Raw genomic sequence first — 13,041 nt, forward strand, 5'->3', positions numbered from 1 at the left:
CATATTCGTATTTCTTTGTTTTGTTTTATTTTGTGACACACCAAGATTAACCAGGGCCATTGGTGTGGCAGTCAGGGCGAGCTAGGTGGACCTGCTTTTTAGCTTGAGATTAATTATTTTTTAACTTTTAAGTATCTTTTTATTTTCTTTTATCATGGTTCTTCTTTTCCTTTTAAGTAACATCCATAGTAGTGTAACCTAATGTGTTTCTCCCACTGATAAGGAGGCAGCAGGACCCAGGCCTAAACCCAGTTTCTCCAGTACCAGAAAATGGAAAGATCTTCCATGCTCTTGGATTGGTAGAATCAACAGAATAAAAATGGCAATATTGCCAAAAGCAATCTACAGATTCAACACAATCCCTATCAAAATTCCGGCACAATTCTTCACAGACCTTGAAAGAACAATAATCAACTTTATATGCAAAAACAAAGGATCCAGGATAGGCAAAACAACCCTATACAATAAAGGAACTTCAGGAGGCATCACCATCCCTGACTTCAAGCTCTATTACAGAGCTATAAGAAGGACTTCTAATCCCAGTATAAGATCCTGAGGACCACAATCCATGGATACATTGCTTGGGTCTACTTGGCTACCACCACCTCCTTGGTACCCCATGACCCTGAAGAATCTCATGACAAAGTAGCATTGGCACCACCTGATACTTCAAAGGTGGACATTATGATGGCACTCAGGCACCCCAACATTGTTTTCCTGATGAAAGTCCTAGAGACACAATTTGGAGTCTACTTGATCATGCAGGTGATTAAGGGGAAAGAAAACAGTCATAGAGGTTCATCTATGAGCTGGCTGCCCTCAGAAACACAAGACCCTCAGTGTTGTCCGGCACATCTTGGGCACTGTCGACTACAGCCATGAAAATGGTGTGGTTCACTGGGACTTAAAGCAGATGACATGATGACATGAAGATTGAGCCCAGTGGCAAGATGAAAATCATAGACTTTGGTCTGGGTTCCAAAGTCAAACTTGGCTTTAAAAAAAAAGGGTGCTGTAGGGTTTACTAATTTGGAATACCCAAGTGCTTCTTTGGCCCCCAATATGAAGGACCCAAGATGGATTTGAGGGTGGTGCTTTACTTTTTTTTTTTTTTTTTTTTTGGTTTTTCGAGACAGAGTTTCTCTGTGGCTTTGGAGGCTGTCCTGGAACTAGCTCTTGTAGACCAGGCTGGGTGCTCTACTTTTTATGTCTGTGAGGACTCTACCGTCCACAGCAGCTGCTATACAGGAGCTTCAGGAAAAAGCGCTGTCAGAGATCTATGACATCTTGAATCACATTTCACAAGACTGCCACAACATATGCTCAGCTCCTAGTTAACCCCCAACCTGTAGCTTAGGCCAACAGGAAATGACATCATGGGGCACCCATGGTTTAAGGAAGGTGAGCAGAGTTTACCCCTCCCTTAGAATGAGACAGTCCCCACCTAAAGTGACCCTGCTATAAAGGCAGCCGCGTCTGACGTTGGCTTTGATGAGAAAGATGTGAAGAGTCTTTGCTGAAAAGGTACTGAAATGATGCTACGCTACTGTCTATTCGAGTGACAGATGTACAAGGTGAATAATTGCACAACCCAAGCCCAGTCTGCCTGTTGTTAAAATCTAGGTTTCCGGTCAGGGAACCAATGTTGTTAAAATGTTTATCCAGTAACGAGACACAAACCTCGACTCAACGATCCCACGTGGAGTTTTATTGGTGGACAGGGAGGGAAAGGGGGGTGAGAGGTAACCAACCTGTGCAGAGCTGAGAGAGAGATAAGATATGAGGGGGGGGGAGGATGAGAGTAAGAGAGGAGATGAGATGGAGAGGAAGACGAGGGTAAAAAGAGAGAGTAAAAGAGAGCGTAAGCAGGCAGGGGTCAGTCCTTTAAAGGGGTCCTTTGCACCTGCATGGTTCTCACAGAACTCTGGGCTGGCCAGAGTGCTGCCTGAGAGCATCCTGCCAGGTAACAGGGCAGGCCAGCGTAATGCCTGAACCTTTCATTCCCACCTTTATTTATGATTAAAAAGAGATGGGGGGCGTTAGACGTGGCAGGTTCAGGATCAAGGATGTTGAGATCTTAAGACTGCTTCCTGCTGACCTGGGGGTGTCGACCATCTTTGGGGGAACCTGAGAAAGCTGGGGTGTTGCCACACTGGTGTAGCTGGTTGTTCCATTGCAGTCCTGGCTGTCTGGGACTCTCTGGAGCCTCTGTAGATCTGGCAAGATGTTAGCAGAGTAGAGGACAGAGTTAGGTTTAAAATTTTCTTTCTTAGGTCCTGGTATTTGAGGGGAAGACTATAAGAAGAGGGAAGGGTGTCCCAGGACCAGGGGAGGTTGAATAATATCTGGAGTGAATCTGACCTGTTTGGATGGGTCTAATTTGGCTTTCTGGAACTTACAAGAATCCTTTGAGTTTGTGAAAACATAAGTATTAGACATATCAGCAGCATATTTGTGTTAGAAAAGACTTGGCTGAAAGCATTAACATTTTTGAAACTGACAGATATTTTAGTACAATGAAAAGCACCTTAATTTTGAGCTTATAGTTATGATTATATAGTGGTATAGTTATTTAACACTCTGTTGGAGTTAGATTAGTAGCTTACCAGAACTTTATCAATTAATGTTAAGACTATGAAAGTAGTTTATCAGAACTTTATTGATTAATGTTAAGACTATGAAAAGTAGTATAATGAAAGAGAAACCTGGAACATTTTTTTAATGTCTCAACTTACTTTATACATAGATAAACCTTAGAGTACTCGTTCCTGAAATCTGTTTTATGACAGAGCTTTGCCTTGTCTGATACTTTAAGGTGGCAAAGATACCAGCCGTCAAAAGCATCAGAGTCCTTGAGAAGGATAAGATTTTACCTGAGATTGGAGAATGAGAGACTTACTAGCTGACTGCATGGACAGCCACCCCCAAGGGCCTCCACAGTTGTTTAAATCAGATGCTCCAAAGACACTTGCCTTTTGCTGATAGTGAGACCTGTGGATTGGGGACTTTTTAGGAAGACTTTCCTAACGTTGACCTGAGCAACATGGAGAAAGTCGATTCCAGTGTCCTCTTGTTCATGGCCTGAAGAGTCCTTTGAAGCAGTTGAGGTGAAGGGCAGGGTTGCTCAGTGGCCAACATTGCCACATTTGTGGGCGGAGTTTCTTCAGTGTTCACCAGTCTTCTTGGAGGAAATGGGTGGTACCAGTAGCTGGCCTGTCTCTCTGTTATAAAAAGCTCTTAAATAAAACATTTAAATGTCATGTTCTTTAGATCTTTGAGCATTTGAGGACTGTTTGTTTAGTATATCTTAGTAGACAAAATTTATTTTTAGTGACTTGTCTTAAGTACATTGGTGACTACAGAAAAATCCTTTTTGTAATAGCTTTACATTTGTAAACAGCTTACAGGAAGTACTGGGTGTTATACTTTGTTAATTTGAAATAGACCCTTATAACTTTAAATGTTTATCATCACTTAAAAGATACAACAATTTAGAAATATTTGATAATTTAGTATAGTTGAATTAAAGTTACCGTATTTTTTTACATATACATATAGATACATTAAACAGGATTGGGTAAGTGTTTGACCCACACTTGTAGCAAACAGATAGATTTAAAGAGACAGTCAGTGATGAGAAGGAAGATTTGTTGTAGATAGAACAGGGGACCCTGGAAAGGCACAGTATTCCATAAACAAGCCATGCACAACAGGGCCAGTGAAAGATGAAATTAGAGACAAAAATAAAAGCACAAAAGAGACAAAAAGTAAATAAATTGTATCTGTCAGCAGGCTTGGCCGGCAGAAGCTGGCTGAACTGAGTGGGCGTGTCTACAGCTAGGCCACTCGATAAACATGGCAGTCAAAGTAAACATGTTTCCAAGCTAGGCTGCATGTTAGGCTGTGTGGTTAAGATCACCAAGATGGCGGCCTCCATAGGCACATTGCTTAGAGTGTCCTGGACAGACACTAACCCAAGCCAGGCCATTGTAAGCTGCTGGCATCTGTATGGAGAAGAAATATGGCAGAAGCAAAGCAGGATAGAAAAGAGGGATTTGCCATTCCAAGCTGAATGAACAGGAGAGACAAACTAGAAAACTCCCGGGAAAATTAGCAACTATCAAGACTTGGTTATCTGCCATCTCAGAGGAAACTTTTCTGTTTAAACAAAGTACCCCAAAGAAACGAGGGACAGTCTTTTGTTAAGACTCACAAAAACAGTGAGTGACGTTGTCCAGTGCTCAGGTAGGAGAAGAACTCAGGAATCTTGCACTCATGCTGTTGGGAACCTTACGCCCATCACCTGCACTAGAAGCCTGCTCCAGCCACAGGGAGATGGCTAACAATAGAGTCTTCCTTCCACATGAAGGATATCAGCCTCATGGAAGTCAGTGGGGTCTTCAAGTGGGTGGAGATCATTCAGCAAACCCTGCTACCAGAGTCTCCACTAGCTTCCACGATCCTGAACAAAGCTCTCTGCATTTTACTTTCAAAACTATCACAGGAGAATTTCTCTGTAACAACTTCAGAGCTTGTAAACTATGGAGTCCAAAATGTAAGTCCGAACTTCCTTTTGAGTTAATTATATTTTCCTAAGTATGCATGTATGTATGTATGTATCAGTAGGTACCCTACACAGGCAAGTTTTTCCAGATTGAAGAGCCATGCTGAATAGTAGCCAATTGGGTTTGCTGAAATGATGAGATAAGACATCTTACAGAAAATGTTACAGAAGGTGTCTGTTTATCAGACAGACATTCTGAACTGATTTCTACAGCTTTTGGTCTTGTACAGCTGCAACAAATTAAGAGGCCGAAGATAGCCATGAAGGAGAACCATCACTGGGCTATATATATATTTACTACATGAACAAAGCTGAACGTTTTCTATGTCCTAGCTCTGTGGAGGGAAAACGGACACAGGAGAATGATGTGTGTAGCCTGGACATTTTGTCAGACGCATACTTGGTGACACGGTCACCAGTGAGACTACTGAGCATGTACACACCCTCTCACAGTGACCTTCTGCCCCGTTCCTCACTCCTCTCTCTTTAGTAGTGAGAAAACTTATTATCTAACCTCTTAGCCGATAGCCATTGTAAAATGGTGTGCAGGAATGCGATTCTAGAAGCACACTACAGTCCCCTATATAAAGTGGTACAGCATTTTCATATGACCTATGCACATCTTAAATTGCCTCTATGGTACACATTGTCTAACATACGATATAATATACTTGCTATGTTGATAAATGATGATAAAAATGTACATGATTAGTAGAGATACACATTTTTAAAATATTATTTTTATTTAGTGTTGATTGAGTCTGTGAACACGAAATCTGCCAATTAGGAGCCTAACCACACCCTCTGCTCTTACTACACTGAGGTACAGGAGCAGTTTAGCCGGAAGAAGCAGTTGGCCTCACAGATTGTAAGTCTAGATTCCAGTACAGTGCCTAACTCATAATAGATACTTGGAAATATTTATGAACGCAGTAGAAAACCAGTATCTCATTAACACCTACTCAAAGAAGAAAATCCTCAACTTCGATGGTTACCTAAAGAAGGGTAGTTACCAGGCCCTGGGTGAGGCTAATGTCTCTGTCTAGAAAAAGTATACATGTCTTCCATTGGAAGTAAAAAAGTAGGCAAATGTCCATCCTGCTCTCCAGGATAGGATGGTGGTCGTGGAATATGTGGTGGTTGACCATAGACAGAAAGTAATGGGCTAGGAGTCAACTCCCTCATTGATTTTCTTAAACCTTGATTAGCTGATGCAGCCTTCTTTCCTGCCACCCAAGGGTCCCTCAATCCACCACCTTCTCCAGGCTGCCAAGACCAAGAGTCTTCAGTTCTGCTGCCTGAATGCAGCTCATGCATTATGGACTGCTTATTGTATCTCTTGTTTGTAGTCTTTCAGTAAGTTCAGTTTCAAGGCAAATTAAATTACTGTTTTCTAATAAGATTCATAAAACAACACATAATCTGCTTCAGTGGGATCAAGATGCATTAAACTTATTGTATTCCAGTTAACCAAATGAGCTTTGCACGGATTATAAATTAGTGTCTTGCTTGTGCTTTTCATTATCTCTCGTTTTTTTTTTTTACTTTACAAAACTTGCTCAGTTATAACAAGTGGCTGTTGAATAATACAGTATCTTCTCACATTACCGCTCAATAGAAAAATTTCAAACATAGGCCACAGGGGCAATTCTAAACTGCGATCGCAGGGTAGTGCATCAAAGGCAATCTTTCACAAGCAAGTTCAAAAGAAAAATCATGTTTCATGAAATATACATGTAAGGTTCTGGACTCAAAATGTAGGAAAGAGAAATAGACCTCTGCCTTATAAAGGAAGTTCCCAATAATATTTAAGTCATTTTGACACTTTTGACAGTCTTGGGCCTCAGAGAACACTATCTCTCTTATGGCCCCAAATGACTTTGGTGTCTGAGACTAGAATGTGGAGTGCAGAAGTGTGCAGCCATGCATCCAAGAGCTGGTGCTTACCTTTAGGCTTCTCAGCTTGCCTGGGCCACAGAAGATTCAAAACACCAGCTTCAGAGAGGAGGCAGCCTTGGGTACTGGGGTGCCACGGTGTGCTCTTCTGTGTAGCACATGCAGGAAGGCAGGTGCTCATGTCAGGTCCCTGTGATACTGACATGGATGGGTAGCTACTGCTGGAACTCAGCTGTGCCTGTGATCTCTGGTCTCCAGGGAATGACATCGGGGCTTCTGACTGGAAAGAGCCAAGATTCTGGCTGGGACAATTTCCTTGTAATGTATAAAAGGTTGGTTGGTGAAGGCAGATGGAATGTGGACTACCAAGGCTACAGCTCGGGGCAACTCCTAAGGCTCTGATGGGATGGCATACCCTGACCACATATGATCTTCTTGGGCTCTTAAAACCCACCGATACCAGATGGCTCAACATAACATAAGTACTAGCGAAGCAAGGAGGTCTGCTCCCCAAAACATCTATACACACTCTACCCCGTGTCCCGTTTAGAAGAGCTTCACTAGCGAAGCAAGGAGGTCTGCTCCCCGAAATATCTGTACACGCTCTACCCCGTGCCCCGTTTAGAAGAGCTTCACTCTTCTGATTTGATTTTTCCCAATTTTGGATTCACTTCCCTCCTGTGATGGTTACTGTTACTTGTCAGCTTGTCAGCCTCTCCAGGCCTGTCAGTGGGGGAGTGCATTAAAAGAGGTGGGAGGATGCTCCCACTGTGAGTGGCACCGCTCTCCATACAGGAGATCCTGGATTGCATAGGAGTGGAGACAGCGAGCTGAGCACTGGCCCGCATGCCTTCACAGCCTAACTTCTGACAATAGACGCAATGTAACGAGCCACTTCAAGCTCTTGTTGCCCTTATTTCCCTGCCATAATGGACTGCACTGAACTGTGAGCTAGAACAAACCTTTTCCCTTTTAAGGTCTTTTGCCAGGGTACGAATTATAACAGGAAAAGAAACTGAGACACCAATGGAGATGGACACTCAGGCAAATTAACCCAGCATGGCAAGCTCGAGCGTCCTGTCTGAGAAGTGAAGCAGGATGGTTGCCTTGCAAGGCTGCTGTGGTCGCGCCCGCTGGAGAAGTGCTCCCTTGCTCTCACAGGCGGCATCATCAGCGCTGAGCATCCTGCCCTGTGGTGAAAGAGCCATCTGCTCTGTGTCAAGCAGGAAAGCTTAACTCTTCCCTGCCTTGATTCCAGACAGGCAGACAGAAACAAAAATACAACTGTTACTGTGTGACTCTTGAAAGATGAGAGTGACTCAAGTAGGTGTATGTGATGTAGAAATGTGTCCTGAATCCTGGGAAATCCTTGTAACTGGGTCTCTGGACTTCTCGTCAAACTTGCATAATCCTCAGATAGAATGATTGTGATGGATCTCGAACAATCCATCATCCCTTGTGTCATAAATCCTCTAAAGTACTAGGGGATGTGCATGATCATCTCTTACTTCATCAAGCTACAATTAATGACCATGACGGATGGGAATTTATCTCCTAACACGAGTATGACTAAAGATGTGGCTCGATGCTAAGAGTGCTTCCTTTAAGAGCCGGGCATGACCACGCCCCTGTAACTGCTGCTCCACTGGGGTTTGCTGGATGCTGGATGAGGCTGAAACAAACAGGAGTGAGCGGCGTCCTCAGTGAGAGACCCTGTCTTAAGGAAATGAGAGTGGCCAGCGTCCTCCTTTGGTCCCCACACAGACTCCTGCACACATCTGCACACACATCCGTGCAACAGGGAGAAAGAAAATAAATGCTGACCATCTTTGCATCCTGGAAGTTTCAATGATCACATTTGTTAGAATTCTAGAAACAGTTACACTGAACCCCATCGATGGTGCCGCCAACAGTCCACCAAGGCTTGCACTAGAACTCTCTATCCTAAGGTAGTGTTCTCATGTCTCTGCTGTGCAACACAGAAGTGAAAAGCTCTGCGTGGCTGCTGACAAGAAATGCAGCTGTCAGTTAAGGTACCGGGTTTATATTTAAATTTGGACCACCACTTGTGAGTGACGTTGTATTGGGCAGTGCTGTAGGTTGGGTCTCTGTGATAACTGAACCTGAAGTAAAGGCTACTGGGAGGATATCAGCCCCAGTTCTACTTTATGTCAGGTTGGTCTGTCCCTCAGTGTTTTCAAACAAAAACAGTTAGCACACATGTATTTGCCTTACTTCTATACAGGGATACTCAAAAAAGGATCGAATCATTGTGCCATTTTTCCATAAGCGACCTAACAGATAAACTCGGGAGAATTGGGCTTAATAATTCTGTTTCTGAGTAAGAGCATTCACCAATGGAAAGACAAAAAAACTGAACTGGAAAAACAGTTGCATACTCCCTACTTACCTGACACACCTCAGTGCCATTTCCAAAACTTCAGGACACTATCTCAATGTGTTTATCTAGAAATGCTGTATTGACTTATTAATTATGCATAATTATGGGTTACAGTGTGATAATTAGATGTAATCACACACAGTGTGATGAACAAATCAGAGTAATTAGTATTTCTATCTCCTAAAGCATTTGTCACCTTTCTTGTGTTTGGAGTCTTAGTACGCCTCCCACCTCAGTGGGTGTTTTTAAAGCTAGCACACACATGGATGTGGGGGATGGATCACCAGGTCAGTCACTCTCCTAAGACATGCTCATATTGTAAAATAAATAAGCACTAAAGATGGTAACATATCTTCACTGATGCATGAAAAGTTACTTTTGTCTACACCCAGCGCTGGGAATATGCTCCCGTAAGCCAGAAACTTAGAGCAATGTCTCCTATGTTCCAAGCAGAGCAACTGGGATCTCAGAGATATTACACCACTTCCATCTAGCACCTGAGAAGGATGGTGAGTTCCCTGAAGGCTTCAAAACAGTACAATAGAGCATGCTAGGGACAGTAAATCCGTTTACTCAGATACATGGTTCCCAAGGTCCCATTGGGGACTGTTAAGTTTCCATGGATGCATTTGCAAGCATTTCAAGGCTCTGCTCCAAATTGAAGATTTCTAATGTTTTTTGTTTTGTTTTTCGAGATAGGGTTCCCTGTGTGGCCCTGGCTGGCTTGGAACTCACTCTGTAGACCAGCCTGCCTCTAAATCAGTGATCTGCCTCCCGAGTGCTGGGATTAAAGGCTGAAGATTTCTAGTTTTTTATGTAGATGTTGCATTATTGAGAGTCTATAATAACTGGATACACTGAGGTTCCAGCATTTAAGTTCTGTTATTAAATGCAAACATGCAAACCACCACTCTGTAGTGTTTATTCTCTGCAAAGTTCTTTTCTGTTTTTTTCCATAGACTCCCAATTTCCATTCCTAACCAAATTTGTTCTTTTCACAATTCCTTCAGCAAGATACCCTCAACTCTTGCTGCAAGTGAAAGTTTTATTGGCACCTCTGCTCCAGGGTGGCCAGTAGCTAAGCTATTACCTATTTCTCAGTGACTTTTCTTTTTGGAACAGGGTTTTTCTATGCAACTCCGCCTGCCCTAGAATTTGCTCTGTAGACCAGGATGGCCTCAGAAATTCATCTGTCTCTGCTTCCTGAGTTCTGGGATTAAAGGTGTGTACTACCACCACCTGGCAATGTTTTTGGTTTGTTTAATTTTTAATAGAATAGCTTCCTGAGAGTTGCTTTATCTGAAAACTCAAGAATAATGAATCCATATCATAGTTCTTTTGTTCTAGTGGAGAAACAGACTGACCCACCGCATGTGGGACTATGTATACTTACATACATACATACATACATACATACATACACACACACACACATATCCCCATGAAGAGACTGGGTCAAGAAGCCAAAAAGGGACAATATCCTAAACATGCTTGTGGATACTAACATGACTGTGTATACATTGTCCCTTAATAAGGAGAACAAACAACAAAGGCTACAGGCCAAACATTCCTGCCTACCTCCCCTCTGCTCTCTTTGCCTGAATAGGAGAGAAAAATGTCCCTACAGATCTGTCCAAAAGGAGATTGCATTATCCAGGGTTCTCAGGAAAAACACAACAGACAGATGCACACATACACACACACATGCACACACATACACACACGCACCAAAAGGATTTTTTAGGCTGGCTTAAATAATATGCTGGGAGTGGCTCAACAATGGCCATCTCACACCTGAGATACTGACAAGGGAGCTCTTCAGTCCATGAGCCTGGACGCCTCAGCCATCCCAACCAGCACCAAAAGATTCCTAGAGAGCTACTGGTCTCTTGTCCACATTGGAAGCCAGAAGAAGCTGCTTCCAAGTCAGTGATGGGATCAGCAGCAGCTGCAACAAGAGCAGTAAACCCAGCATCGAGGGTGAAGGCCAATCAAACAAAATCAAGCACTCTCCTTCTTCTGTATCTCTTTATCTGGGTAGCGATTGGAAAGTACCGCCCACAGGGTGAGCTGTCCTGTATTAAAGTGAGCAAGACAGTCACCCATACATAGCTTGTTAGGACTGCCATGGGCCAAACTCTAGCCCTAACTGCTCAGGGTGACATTTTCTCACACACTGTAAAGTTAACACTCTTAAAACAAAAACATTAGTGCCAAAGAAGTATAACATATTTATTTATTTATTTTGGTTTTTGAAGACAGGGTTTCTCTGTATTGTTTTGGAGGCTGTCTTGGAACTTGGTCTGCAGACCAGGCTAGCCTCGAACTCACAGAGATCCTCCTGCCTCTGCCTCCCAAACCAATGCCCAGCTAACATATTTATTTAGTGAAACAAGAGCTTTTTCTTTTCTTTTTAATGAAATAAAAAAACCTTAGATCTAATGAAGAATGGGTTGTTATATAGAAAGGTGATTAGGCAAAACATATATGCTCCAGTCCATGACACTTATTAGGCATTTAGGTACAGCAGCAAGAAAAGTAAATGAAAAGTTTCTACACCCAATAAGCCTTTCCACTGATGTAGCCATCCAAATCAGACCAAATCAAACTGGACTAGAAAAAGCCCACGTTTAATGGATACAATGCTCCCAAATGGCCTTCCAGCCCCCCAGACAGGAGATAGGAAAGGGAGACCAGAAAAACGATGAGTCTGTTCTCTGGGGGGCAGTTTAAATACCCTGTGGGAGTGGTCTTGGGCATCTCTGGGGAGGGGCCATCATTTGAGGGCTTTCTGAGATGCAGGAAGATTTGGAGGAAGAAGGGGAGGGGGGCTTGGGTGGAACTTCTGCCATAGCATCCCTGACTCTTTAGGTATGTGGTTGCCAGGGCTGGGGCAAAGCTTCCACCATAACAGTAACTAGCCCAGAATTCTAGAATCAGGGGTTCAGCATGAAGGAGAAAGGCTAGCATGAGGAAAAAGTGGCTGAATATGCTCAAAAATTACCTCAACTTCTGAGTCCCTCCGGGGTCTAGGACTTCATAGCACTGAATTGGCTCCTTTTTGTGATGCTGTGACTGATAAGCTGACAAGACGCAACATAAAAGAAGGAAAAGTTTACCTTATGGCTCTGAGAAACTCGGACCCTAATGGGGAAGAGAGCGTGGCTCGGGATGTCTGGTCACACTGTGTCTACAAATAGGAAGGGGAGAGAGAACAGCAAACTTGAGGGGTTACGACCACAGACCCACTTGCCCCGGTGAGGCTACCCAACCGTCAGAAACATCACCACCCCCTTAAGATACTCACCTACGAGCATACGAGGGACATTTCACACTCAAAGCACAGTGCCAACGTGCCGATACCTTTTTGAACCAGTGTGCTTCAACTAGGCACTCTGAAGCCTGATGGGGAGTGCTAGGTAATGGAAAGAAAACGGAATCCTCTGGCACTGTAGACATCCCAGGCACCATGTGAGACACGTGGATACCAGCTTCTGAAGCAAACAGCACCACTGGCATCTGCAGTACTCTGCTAGATGGGAAGTTTAAGAAATAAGAGGGCTTCCTGCTTTGTAATGGAGAGTCTGTAAGCTTTGTCAAGCACTGGCCTCTTCTATGTCCAGACTCAAAATAAATCAACAGGGGCCTCTCAGAGAGAATGATCGCAGGCTGATGACGGCCAATGGCAAAGAGTAAACAGAGGGCCGCGGCCCCGCCCTCCTGGCCCCAAACTGACCAAGCAGCAAGGTGATGGCTGGCGCTGATTGGCTCTCCCAGGCCACAAGGCTTGAAGGTAAACTGACAGCAGGGAACAGTCATCGCTCTTTCCCATGAGATGCTCACTGAGTTCCGGGCCCCACAGAGCTTCAGAGATCACCGGCAACAGGCTATAAGCACGTGAAGCTTAAACGCCTTGTCCAGTTGGACTAAAAGGTGCAGCACCTCTTTCACACCCAAGACCTTGGTGACTTGCCAGGGGGACAGTGTTGTGCCCTGCAGTAACACCTGGACACAGCTTTGGGACCTGTGTCTTCTGGCGAGTGTGCGGCTTACTCCAGGTTGTCTCGTTACTTATACTCGAGTAAGAGTGCAGCCTCACAATCTCCCATCTCTCGTCCCTTCACACTTTGAACTGAGCGTCGGGGGACGGGACGCTGTCATTCTCCTCAGTAAATTGTTT

Source organism: Mesocricetus auratus, unplaced genomic scaffold (genome assembly GCF_017639785.1).
Source record: "Mesocricetus auratus isolate SY011 unplaced genomic scaffold, BCM_Maur_2.0 Super-Scaffold_100040, whole genome shotgun sequence".
Classification (NCBI taxonomy): Eukaryota; Metazoa; Chordata; class Mammalia; order Rodentia; family Cricetidae; genus Mesocricetus; species Mesocricetus auratus.